We start from the raw sequence: 12,871 nt of genomic DNA, 5'->3' as shown, positions 1-12,871 counted from the left end.
GTCTCACTGTAATCTGAAATGGAATAGTAGTTTTAAAAATGACATACACTATTTATTACATAAATTTCATCAAAATCTGTATGATTTTAACTCGGCCTACCTTTAACAAAGCTTCACTGTGATGGAATGATGAAAGTATTTCTACCTCTCATTTTTTAAACAAACATTGTGCAGTATTTCTCTTCTGATTAGATCTTTCAATGAGATTATAACAAAGTTTATCTGAACTACAGCAAAATTACAAGAAAAAATAAAAAAAGCTCTTTAAGAAAAATAGAAATGTGCAAATGCAATAATTCAGAAATTGTAACAAAATTTAAACAAGGATTACTTGCCTCATTCCTCACCCTTTGCATGGTGGGCCATGTTCCTGGCTGGTTTTGGTATACTGTACTAAAAATATATGATCATGTTTACGGGCAATGTTAACCCAGCACTGAAACTACCGTAAGATGGGGCTATTCAACTCGCCTTTGGCCATTTTCCCTGGTACTAAGGTTTGTAGTGCAAATTTAAGGCACTTAAAAAGCTTTACTGTATGGGTAATGAAACACAAACGATCCAACTCCATATGTGAAATTGAATTTTAACATGGAAAACTCAGAAAAGACATACCAGTATTTGAAAAATACAATTAATGTTTATCAACACCTTATGTGTGACAACTGGACTTGGTGGGCTTTCCGTCAGTGAAACATTCAAAGTTTTCATTCGAACCGCTCAGACCTTTCATGCTTTCTTGTCTGGTATTGTCCTTTGTTTGTGTCCCTTCAGAAGGCCGACCTCTCCACTCCCTCTACTTCAATTTGAATCGAACCAGCCAGAAGTTCAGTTTTATACACCGATTGGTCCTCCTTCAATCCATGACTGCTGTAAGCATTCAGCCTTGTAAACAACATATGGACTAAGGTGTTTTCCACTGGCAGTGATGGAGAACATGATGGATGCGGAACTCTTCGTCGTATTCAAGATATGTTCCACGTGTTTTATACCACGCCGGAATATCTGAAGCTTTCCTTTAGGATCATCCGTGATGTTGGTTTCGTCATAGTTTATGATGCTTGCAGAAGGTACTCCCCTAAGGCTGTCTTCTAGCATTTTAAAGTAGGCCACTAAAACCTTTACAGAGACAGCAGCCCACTTCCTCTAAATATTTTGGCATATCCTGGAGAACAGGACTTTATCTCTCTTCACAAAGCCATATAACCAGCCTGTACTTAGGAGAGTATCCTTGCAATCCACGATGTAGTGTCTACAACTGTCCAGATAGTATTGTACTTGATCAAATTGCAGCATATAAATTGCCCCAGTGCCAAGTCAAATTGCCCCTTTAGTCTAAAATCATAATACAGTATTTTATAAATGAAACCAGCTGACTTACTTTGGTAGGTGGATAAACATTAATGCCATCCACTCACTCAATGTAGTGCTGCTCTCCGGTGTCTGCCCTTTCCTCTCCATCCTTCTTTCCTTCCATTCTCTTCAATCTTTCTTTCCTTGTCCTTCTGCCTACGGGTGACTTTACACTCCCTCTTCTGTCTTTCTTTCCTTCATTCTTTCCACTTCCTTCAGCCTGTGGGTGACTCTACACTGAGTGACAAGCCAAATGGTTTCCTGTGCACCAGAAAACCATTTACTACGCTGGGTGGTAACCATATAACCAAATGTGTGTGTGTGTGTATATATATATACACAGTACTCCCTCCACTTTCCGAAGTAATCGAGTTAAAAGTGTGTCCGGAAAGTGGTCCCATCCAGAAAGTGGGTCCCTGCCTCCAGGACATGTACTTATGGACCCTAACCTACCCTGATTCAGCTGTGATATGCACCACTTTGCCTTTGTTTTCACATGCTCTTTTCACATCTATACATATAAATGAACGCTTTCTTGCTTTATATGATAAATTGTGCAATTGTTTTGTTGCTTTATGTGTGTTTTATTTAAATGCTGAACTCCTTATTTACCCATTTTCACTCACATGCAAGCAGTAACTTGTGCGGTCAATACTTGACATATGAGTGAAATTTGCATTATCTGGTGCGTAAATTTAAGATCTTGAAATCAATAAGAAAAAATTCTGCTTTGGTGAAAGTTGAAAAAACGGAACCATTTTGCAGCTGGGGGGAAGGACAGGTTAAAGCACTGCAATCTTTAGGGGTTAAACAAATGTGTAGTGCTAAGTTTTAATTTCAGCTCAGAACCTAAATTACAGAACTCAGGTACTCAAAAAAAAAAAAAAATAAAAAAAAAAATAATAAAAAAAAATTGAACTACTGCAAAGCCAACACAGAGGAAATGCTGGCACTATACAGTCAAGCAGATTGGGAGGAGTTCTGAGGTAATAACACTGAGCAAATGTGGAGCATATTCACCCAACGCTATAAGCAGGTTGTTGCCCAATGTGTCCTGGTCATCTCCATGCGACAGGGTCCAGCCAAGCAAAAGCAGATGACAAGACACCTTGAGGGAGTACTGAAGGACAAGGAAAAGGCATGGCAGAGGTACAGGGTCAGGAGAACGCCTCACAAATGCAAAAATTACACTGCAGCAAGAAACAAGAGCGACCTGAGTGGTGAGGAAAGCACAGCAGCCTACCACTATAAAAAGACAGTGGCCACTGACTCCTTGGAAAACCCAAAGCATTTTTGGACTTAATCGCAGATGATGACCAGCATGGGGGAACCTATCACGAGGCTGTTAACACCAGAGGACGTGCTGACCAGGAACGATAAGGAGACACCTCAAGGAATGAGCATGGCCTTCAATGGCATACTTGTCGAGGAAAATATGTCCCACCCTACTCCAAATCCCAGACGAAACCCTGACATACAAGAGATCACATCCATGAGGTTTGATGAGGATGGTGTTCGCCGCCACCTAGAACATTTCAATTCAAACAAGGCTCCGGGACCAGATGGCATTTCCCCTCTTGTACTAAAAACCTGTGCAAATCTACTTTTCAAGCCCATTACATACCTGTATATTCCAATCCTCTTTGGACACAGGTGAAGTTCCCACCAGCTGGAAAATGCCAACATCAACCCAATGTTTAAGAAATGTAGCAAAACCCAGCCACTAAACTACCGGCCAGTCTCGCTGACCAGTGTTGTCTCCAAGGTGATGGAAAGCTTGGTAAAGCAAGAAGTGGTCAGTCACGTGACCAGGAACAATATTCATAACCCTTTCAAGTACTGGTGATGGCTTTGGCTGTCATCGGCTTCTGAGGTTCAGATGTTCGATGTCTTTCTGTTCATTGTCATTTTTCTGTAATTTTTTTCTTCAAATACAAAAAAATTATACATCATTGGAAAAGAAATTTATTCAGCAACGTTATGGAGCAAAAAATATTATTCTGTCTTGAGTAGTTTATTTTGTGGGGCAGAATTCTTTTTAAAGTGTAAAATGTTTCCAAGTCGGCTAAATCCTATTTTTATAGTCACTTTTTTATGCATTTTATTTTGCATATATTGCCTTTTCGAACATAGTACGATAAAGGGCAATAACTAAGCTTCAAAACGAGACCAAATTGAACTCTCTAAGATGAATAGAAACTTTGCTACAGGCGGTAGTAGTAAAACATCTCTACGCAACTGCATGTCATCTACATTCTACCCGCCTTTTTTGCATTTGCATCCATTGCTTTTTAACATAGTATGATAAAGTGCAATTATTAGACTTCAAGACGAGACCAAATTGAGCTCTCTCCAATGAATAGTGACTTTGCTACGAGCGGAAGTAGTAAAACGGCGACTCTTCACACAGTGCTTCAGCTAGTCACGTGCCACAGCAATTTTTTACAAGCACCCCTGATGGGAAAGGGTTAATGATGTACAACATGGCCTCAGAGATATGAGAAATTGCCTAACCAATATGCTCTCATGCATGGATGATGAAGTCAAAGCTGTCAACATGAAGGATTATGTGGGTGCTAATTATCTTGATTGTGAGAAGGCACCTGACAGGATGCCACATGGGAGACTACCGGCAAAAATATGTGCACAAGGGTTTCAAAGTAATTTACAGCATTGGCTGGCCAGCTTCCTGTCTGGGAGGTCTCACAGAATACTCATCAGGGGTACCTACTCAGGGTGGCTGTTAGAAGTGGTCTGTGGTAGGTCTGGTTCTTTCCATTATTTTTGTTAATGACCTGGTACATGGTCTGGAGTCAGAATCTAGCCTCTCTGTGGATGATGCAAAAGATCTACCAGACTATCAGGACCTAGGAAGACGCGGAGGCACTGCAGCAAGACACAGATCATCTCAGGGAATGGAGTAGAAAATGTCTGTTGCCATTCAACGTGGGCAAATGCAAGACCATGCACTTTGGGCAGCAGAACTCTGGCACCAGGTACAAGCTGAACGACTCACTCCTTGAAAAACCACAATGGTGAAGGACCTGGGAGTGTATGTATCAGAGGACCTGAAATTCTCAATGCATTCAGCTAAGGTGGCAACTAACGCAACCAGCAGGCTTGGCAAATCAAGAGGAGCTTCAAATACATTAACAAGGAGATCCTCTGTTCCCTCTCCACCTTACTATAGTCCCGGCGCATGACTCTGAGGTTGTTATTATTGTGCCCTGGCAACCTACCTCTAAACAGTGTGTCTGATTTCATGTACAATGAGACACATGTGATTCATTTATAATATATTCATGCATAATAACATCTTTCTATCTATCTATTGCCAGACGCCTCAATCCCGTTTGGGGTGGTCACAAACAAATCGCCTCCAAGTCGCCCTGTCCCCCGCCATTTCACTGTCCTGCTCCCAACTCACACCCCCCTCTCTCATATACCTCTCCACCCCATCCCTCCATCTCATCCTTGGCCTCCCCCTCCCTCTTCCCCCCTCCACCTCACTCACATACACTCTCTTCGTCAGTCTTTCACCCTCCATCCTCTCCACATGGCCAAACATGATTCGTGTATATGATACAAAATTGGACACGCTTTTGAATGGTAGGTTGCCAGGGTACGATAATAACAACCTCAGAGTCATGCGTCGCGACTATAGTTGGGCCTATCCATCCTGGACTCTGAAGCCCAGTGCTGGTCACCATACTTGGTCAGGGATGTAAAACTCCTTGAGCAGGTCCAATACAGGGCAACCAGGCAGGCGTCAGAGCTGAGGGATCATGCGCACAAGGAGAGATGTGAAGCCCTAGACCTTCCAACGCTTGAGGACTGACGGCTGAGGGGAGATATGATCAAGGTATACAAGTTGCTCCATGGCTTTGATGATGTCCCCTATTCCGAGTTCTTCACCCTCTGCACCAACAACCTCCGAGTCCACGGCCTGAAAACAGCCAGGCCAGAACACTGGAGGAAAACAATGAAGCGGAACTGGTTTGCTATTTGGGCCATTGACCCCTGGAATGCTCTTCCTCAGCATGTAGTAACAGCCCCTACAATTGCTGCGTTCAAGGCAAGGTACGACAAACTTAATGGAATGAAATAATGCATGGCAAGCAATCTACTGGAGGTGGGGGTATATTCTTACTCCTCCCACTACTAATGATTAGAAAGCCTGATTAGGGACAGTAATTGTCCACCTACTGTAAATAAGGTGAAGTACCTTGTATTAGTAATTTATCACCCCAACACGTAATGCCACTCAGGGATGTGAGACTAATCACTCTCATCTTAAATACCAGGACCAGCTTGCCTAGCCCTGGGCTCCAACTCTCCTCATGGGGCAACACAGGATATGATGATGATGATCACTCCTTCCTACATGTCACAAAAACTCTTCAAACATACAGTACACTGTATGAGGGCAGGTGATACCAACAACTCTCTATCACATAAAATATATATATATATATATATATATATATTGAAATGCGGAGGTTTTTGGAATAAGGCATTTCGGATATCAGAATCTATACCATACAGAAATACGTTGAAATGACGGAAGACATCTACTGGTAATCATTTATTGCATGCATAACCCCTAGCATCATTCTGGTCCTAGTAAAATGCTTCAGACATCATTTATACAACTATTAGAAAATCAACCATGTAAGGGTATGAAATAGCTTTAAAGGTAGGTCTAAGAATAATACAAAACACCCAACTTATCATTTTACAGACAGTTACCACAAATGCAATCTGATATGGGCAAAAAACATAACATGGTACTGTACCTGTACTAATCAGAAACTGGACAGTCCAATGTTAACATTCCTTGCAGGACTCATAAGACAAAAAATACAAAATAAATATATACAGTACTGTACTGTAAAGTAACAATTTACTTTAAGCACCAGAAATACCTTACTACCTTACTCCCTCTTCTTCCTGGCTGTTTTCTATGTTTCCTACTACTGTAATTTTTATGGTGGTACCCTAAAAGACTTCTTTGCTGATTTTATTCATGCCTGCTTTCCCAATGAGTATATGTTTGTCAAGCGTACTGGCAGCAACTTATTAAAACATCCTCATCTACCAAAACTTACTGTGGCTAACCAAGGTTCCAATAACAACTTAGCCTTACCTAACCAAAATTAACCTGACATAAGCTCAAAACCTTACAAAACAATGTACAGGTATACCCCAGTTTAATGATGCAACTGGTTAAGTAAAAACCCATCGTTAGGCTGGGTATCGTATCTTGGGGTAGATATAACGTGCAAAGTATAGGGATGCGTTTTTGAGCCTTGAGTTCCCCCCCCCCAACCAAGTCCTAAACCCACCCAAATGAGTCCAAAAACAAGTTTAAAGCCAATCTAAATGGCCTAACACCCATAAAAGAAGCTAACCTAAGCCTAAAACCTGTAAATAACTCACTAAAATCAACAAATAAAATATGAAAATTATCAAATATGGAAAAAATCAAACTTAGTAAACTGTACCCTAGAATCACAATGTTCACCCTACCTATGACTAAAACACATTAATCTAAGTCTAAAAACATTTTATAAATCAACCCAAACACACAATTTTAGTCTAAAATATCATAAAACCCATTCACAAAAAATCAAAACCCATAGTTAAACCGGGATTTGACCATCAGTAGGCGGAGTATGGTGGTACTTCTAACCCCATCATTAAGCCAAGGTATTGCATCTACAGGTACTGTATATCAAGGTATACCTGTATACTCATCTAACTTATCCGACTCTAACTAAACCTAACCTAACCTAACAAGCTAACCCAAATTAACCTTATCAACTTAATCTGTCAAACTGCAAAAGTAAATTAACTTCAGCAGATTAAAGTAGGATTTTGTAAGTCTGCCATGATGCCAGAGAAACAACACATCTGGAGAGCAAGTGATGGTCAAAAACAAGAGGGATATATAATCACTATAAAACCATTATTTACCACCCTAAAAATAAAAAATATAAAAATAAAAATAGAGAAAAGAAACTCAAGGATAAGAAATGAACTGGTAAGGTCTTTCAGCTGCTTAAAGCATTCACGTACCATTCATACATATATGTACCATAAAAAAAAAAAGAAAAGGAATGCATAAACATAAAATTAATCTATGGCAAACCCATAAAAACAAGCCATTCCATACACCCTCGACCTAAGAATGCCTGTTTTTAAATAAATTAACAAAAATGATATGAATAAAGCAACAAACAGTAATCTTGCAAAACCTGTGGTAAACACAGAAAAGGTGCCACTTTGTACTAACTAAATCTAGAAATGCCATTATTCTAAACAAGGCTTTCTACACAATACAAAAATACTCAAAATTATGTACTGCACAGAACTTACACAATTTTCATTACTGCCATAAAACCAATTATATAACAAGCCTGAAAATATATGACAGCTGTAGACCTTATTAGTACAAGGTAATCACTGTGAAGCCCTGCTTTAACATTTATACACAACTCAACACAGACATCCACCTAATTTTTGATTTTCTACATAACTAATGCCCAAATGCTGTTAGAAATAAACAAAAACGTAAATTACAAGTATAAACAACGAAAATAGAACTAAACAATGCCGCACATTTAGTTTTGTGTACCATCCACATTAAATAATTAAATGATAAAAACAATCTGAGGGTGGGTAGGATTTATTACGAAAATGAATTTACTAGGATGCTCAGCCCGGACACTTCACAACTCTGAGCAAACCCAGCATTATAAGCTCTTCTCAGCCTACACTAGCAATACACAACACACTTACCTTCCCGAACGTCACATGCACGGAATCCCAAAGTTTTCGGAAACACCACACACCGAAGTAGGGAAAGAACTCAATAAAAGTGTCATGCAAGCAGTAACTAAGCCGCCATTTCGATTTGAGAGCAAAATACACTGGTGATGATGCCCAGTCTCCCCCGAACACCCAGACCAAAGCTACTTTACATATCGTATTTTTGGCCGTAGCTCCCTCATGTACTCTTCTTCACGATCAAATTTGCTCTTTGCTGCCCTATACTAGCCTAAGCTCCATTATCATACGCATAAAAATATGAAGAAAGGGTTTATTACCCGATTTTAGAGGTTGTATTTACGAGTGTGCGGGTCCCGGGTGACAGCCATTGGTGCTGGGGGCGCGGGAACCACACTCGAATCTCATTGGTCCAGCCCCGCACAAATTTGAACCCGTGCGAAAAAATGTGAGCGTTACGCTGCGCAGGGATTTTTTTCTCTCTCATTTCATTTCCATTGTTTATGGGACGCCAACAGCGTATCAATTTTGTTGTTTATTACTTCCTGTTGCGCTAAGGTTTCCATACATCCCATTTATCTGTTGATATAAGCACCGGTCACAATCAACGGAACCAGTTTCGCAATATGGGGAAATGAATATATATGTGCAGCATATGATGTGGTGTGTGGAAGGAAGAGAAGACGGAGGTGGGTGCAAGGAACAGCGTGGTGGACTGAAGAGGTGAAACAGGCTGTGGCACAAAAGAAGAAAGCATACAATGAATGGATGGGAAATAGGGGCGTGGAAGAAGTTGAGAGGCGGAAGAGAGAGTTATATGTAGAAAGAAAGAGGTGAAAAGATTAGTAAGAAGAGAGTGGATGAGGAATTTGAGTGTAAAGTGGAGGGACTGTAAGAAAATGTTCTGGAAAGAGGTGGAAAGAGTAAGACAGGGTGGTAGATTACTGGTGGAGAAGGGAGAAAAAGTGAGCAGATGGAGAGAACACTTTAAGGAATTGTTGAACATAGAGGATGGAAGTAATGCGAGTATAAGTGGCTGGGGAATGGCTGGGAGAAGGAGGGAAGTGAGAAGACAGGAAGAAATCAGTAGGATAGAAGTTGTGGAAGCAATGAAGAAAGTTAAATCGGGGAAAGCCCCAGGAATTGATGGAGTGTGTGGTGAAATGCTGAAGCATGGGGGAGAGATAGTAGTAGAATGGATGTGGAAGATGTGCAAATTGGCCTGGGAGGAAGGTAGAGTCCCGGAGGATTGGAAGTCAGGTATAATTATTCCCTTGTACAAAGGAAAAGGGGGAAAAAAAGTGTGTGGTAATCATAGGGGCATTTGTCTTCTTAGTGTAATAGAAAAAGTGTATGGTAGGATACTAATTGACAGAGTTAGAGAAAGAACAGAGAAATTAGTTGGAGAAGAACAGGGAGGCTTTAGGAAGGGAAGAGGTTGTGTAGATCAGATATTCATTCTTAGATCTTTAGTGGAAAAGTTTCTAGAGAAGGGAAAGAAGTTGTATGCGGCTTTCATGGATTTGGAGAAAGCATATGACAGGGTGGATAGACATGGATTGTGGAAAGTGTTAAGAATATATGGAGTAGATGGGAAGTTGTTGAATGCTGTGAAGAGTATGTACGATGGTGCGAAGGCTGCAGTGCGTGTGGATGGTGAACTAAGTGAATTTTTCTCTTTGAAAGTTGGGTTGAAACAGGGATGTGTCATGTCTCCATGGTTGTTCAATCTGTACATGGATGGGGTAATAAAAGAGGTACAAGGTAGGGTAGTGGATGTTGGAGTGGCCCTGGTGAGAGAGGATAGTGTTTGGAAACTCCCTGTACTGTTGTTTGCAGATGATACTGTGTTGTTGAGTGAAGACGAAGGGGAGCTGCAAGGCTTGGTGGATGAGTTTGGGAGAGTGTGTAAGAAACGGAATCTAAAGGTGAATGTAGGGAAGAGTAAAGTGATGGTCTTTGAGAGAGGTGAAGTCAGTGAATGTACAGCGAGGTTGGATGGTGAGGAATTGGAAAATGTGAGTACGTTTAAGTACTTGGGTAGTGTGATGAGTAAGGATGGAGGTTTGGAGGGTGAAGTGCTTGAAAGGGTACAGCAGGGAAGAATGGTAGCTGGTTCTTTGAAAGCAGTGATAAGAAACAGGGAAGTGAGCATGGAAGTGAAAAAGTTACTACATGACAGTATTGTGATACCAACTCTGACGTATGGAAGTGAAGCTTGGACGTTGTTGGAAGGACACAAGTCAAGAGTGAGAGCTGTGGAAATGAGTTACTTAAGAGGAGCCTGTGGAGTCACATGGAGAGACAGGCTGACGAATGAGAATATAAAGGAGCGTTGTGGTGTTGATGTGGATGTGATAGGAAGCGTTATGAGGAACACACTGAGGTGGTTTGGCCATGTGGAGAGGATGGAGGGTGAAAGACTGACGAAGAGAGTGTATGTGAGTGAGGTGGAGGGGGGAAGAGGGAGGGGGAGGCGGAGGATGAGATGGAGGGATGGGGTGGAGAGGTATATGAGAGAGAGAGGTGTGAGTTGGGAGCAGGGCAGTGAAATGGCGGGGGACAGGGCGACTTGGAGGCGATTTGTTTGTGGCCACCCCAAACGGGATTGAGGCGTCTGGCAATATATATATATATATATATATATATATATATATATATATATATATATATATATATATATATATATATATATATATCACAGACAAGATATAACACACAACACTATATATATCACAAACACGATATATTGCACAACACAACGTACGACTCAGGTATGGTATAAGGCACAACACTAGATATATCACGGACCAGGTATACTGCACGAGTCTCTGTGTATATATATCAAGGGAGACAGATATCGCACAGGACTATGACACTGTAGGTTACCACAAATAGAACACAGAGGTCATAATATAATAATAGGGGGACGACGAGATATCACACAGGGCAAGTATGATAAATAGGGGTCATATTACACAGGGATATGGATATTACACACAAGGTACAGTCTTACACAGGTGTGTCAGACAATGCACAACAGATCACAAATAGGGGCGATGCAAGGGGGGGTCGAGAACACTACACAGGGGTTGGGTATGAATATTACACAGGGGAGGTATACGCCCGGGGTCGATGACACGTTACGGAAGGGGGGTTATTGCTGTACACAGGGGCACGACACTCTTGACGAAGGGAGGTGGGGTTCACACAGGGTCTATAGCACTAAGAATTGAATATAATTGTTGCACATTGTTGGTAGTGTCGCTGGCGGGCGCTGGGGCATTCCAAGGGATAGGTCGCAGGTAGACACAGGTGATGGCCCAGTGTGGGAGGAGGGCCATTGGCGCAGGTCTCGGGTGGCATATTCAGGTGTCCGGGGGAAGCTGGAGGGCAGTGTGGTGGGTGGCCCTTTCCTGATGGGGGCCCTGGGAGTGTGGTGGCCCTCTGAACTGGGACCAAACAGTACTACAAGGCGCAAGGCACGATACCTGCTGTTGGCCATGGTGGGAGTCCTGGGAGCAGGTCCTGGCTGTTCCGGACCAAAGGTTGGCTGCAGGGCACCCCTCGAGTTCTGAAGGCTGCCTTCTTGCCGGGAGGGGGAGACCGTCAGGGGTTGGCTGTGGCTGCTCACCCTGGGGAGTCCATCAGTTGCTGGGGTCGTTAGGGGCTGGGCTGCAGGGACAGGACACCTAGGCTCGCAATCCCTGCTGTGGAGCAGTCTCCACCCTTTGTTGGGGACAGGGAGCAGGAGGGGCATCTCGCTCGGCCACTGGAGGGGCAGGCTGAGCCAGAGACGGCACCCTCATAGAAAGCCTCCGGGGTAGTGGATGAGGGACAACCGGTGGCCTGTCCCTCAGCCTGACGGGCCTGGCTGACCCTGCCAGAGCTCCACTCCGGGACAGAGAAAGAAGGTCCGGGGAACACTCCTTCTGTCTGGTAGGTCCGGCGGACGCTACCCAGGCTCCCTCCTGGGGTAGTAGTCGAAGGAGATCCAGGGAACACTCCTTGTGGCTGACAGGTCTGGTCTGGGGGACACTGCCAGGGGACCACTCGTCCCGGGTACAGTATGAGGGAAAGCTCGGTGTACTTTCTGGCTTCTGCGGCAGGTCTGCTGGTCTCTACCGTCCTCCTGCTGTCGGGGGAAAAGTGCAGCTGGGGGACGACCTGTGGTCTCTCCCCAGGTGGCAAGTCCGTTGGACACTACCATGGGCCCACCGCCCTCCTGGGGACTGCAGGAGAAAGTCGTCTGGCTGACGGTCCGAGATGCCTGCTCCCGAAGGTGGGTGGCAGAAGGAGGAGATCCGGCAGACACTCCTGCAGTAGATCTGGTGGATACTACTGTGCCGCTGCTCCACTGGGATAAACTAGGCCTTTGAGCACCTGAGGTCACTCTTCCTCTTGTGGAGGCAGGTCCAGTGGACACTGCTACCGAAGGCCTACTTGGGGTTGTCGTAGGGCAAGTCCCACCCCGATTCTAGTGAGCTCTCTCCCCGTCAGAGGGTAATGCACCTGGACAGTGCACTGCCCATGGGTCCGGCTGCATGGAAGAGGGGCATAGGGTCATGGAGGAGATGAGTCAGTGTAGCGGCGGGACACCTATGCGTCTCCCTGTCGCCTTCTTTTGGGGTGAGGGTCACCTCCCCATATCCTCCTCCTCGGGTGGTGGTGTCGGGATCGCTCCGCTGGGTGGCTATTTCACAAGTCCCTGTAAATTCGTTTTAATTTC

General features: G+C 43.5%; 1 protein-coding gene across 1 annotated transcript in view; it reads right to left on the bottom strand.

Annotated features, from left to right (window-relative positions):
• Positions 1-8,503, bottom strand: part of NSD (Nuclear receptor binding SET domain protein) — a 92,422-nt gene extending 83,919 nt beyond the window's left edge. Inside the window, exon 1 of the mRNA XM_080286137.1 lies at positions 8,463-8,503. The gene's annotated coding sequence lies outside the window, so the exon portion shown is untranslated. The remainder of the gene's footprint in view (positions 1-8,462) is intronic.
• Between the last annotated feature and the right edge of the window lie 4,368 nt (positions 8,504-12,871).

This window comes from Coenobita brevimanus, chromosome 110 (assembly GCF_032717465.1).
Source record: "Coenobita brevimanus isolate Jiangsu-jjx chromosome 110, ASM3271746v2, whole genome shotgun sequence".
Taxonomy (NCBI): Eukaryota; Metazoa; Arthropoda; class Malacostraca; order Decapoda; family Coenobitidae; genus Coenobita; species Coenobita brevimanus.
The sequence above is the reverse complement of the archived record's forward strand: the minus strand, read 5'-3'. Positions and strand labels throughout refer to the sequence as shown.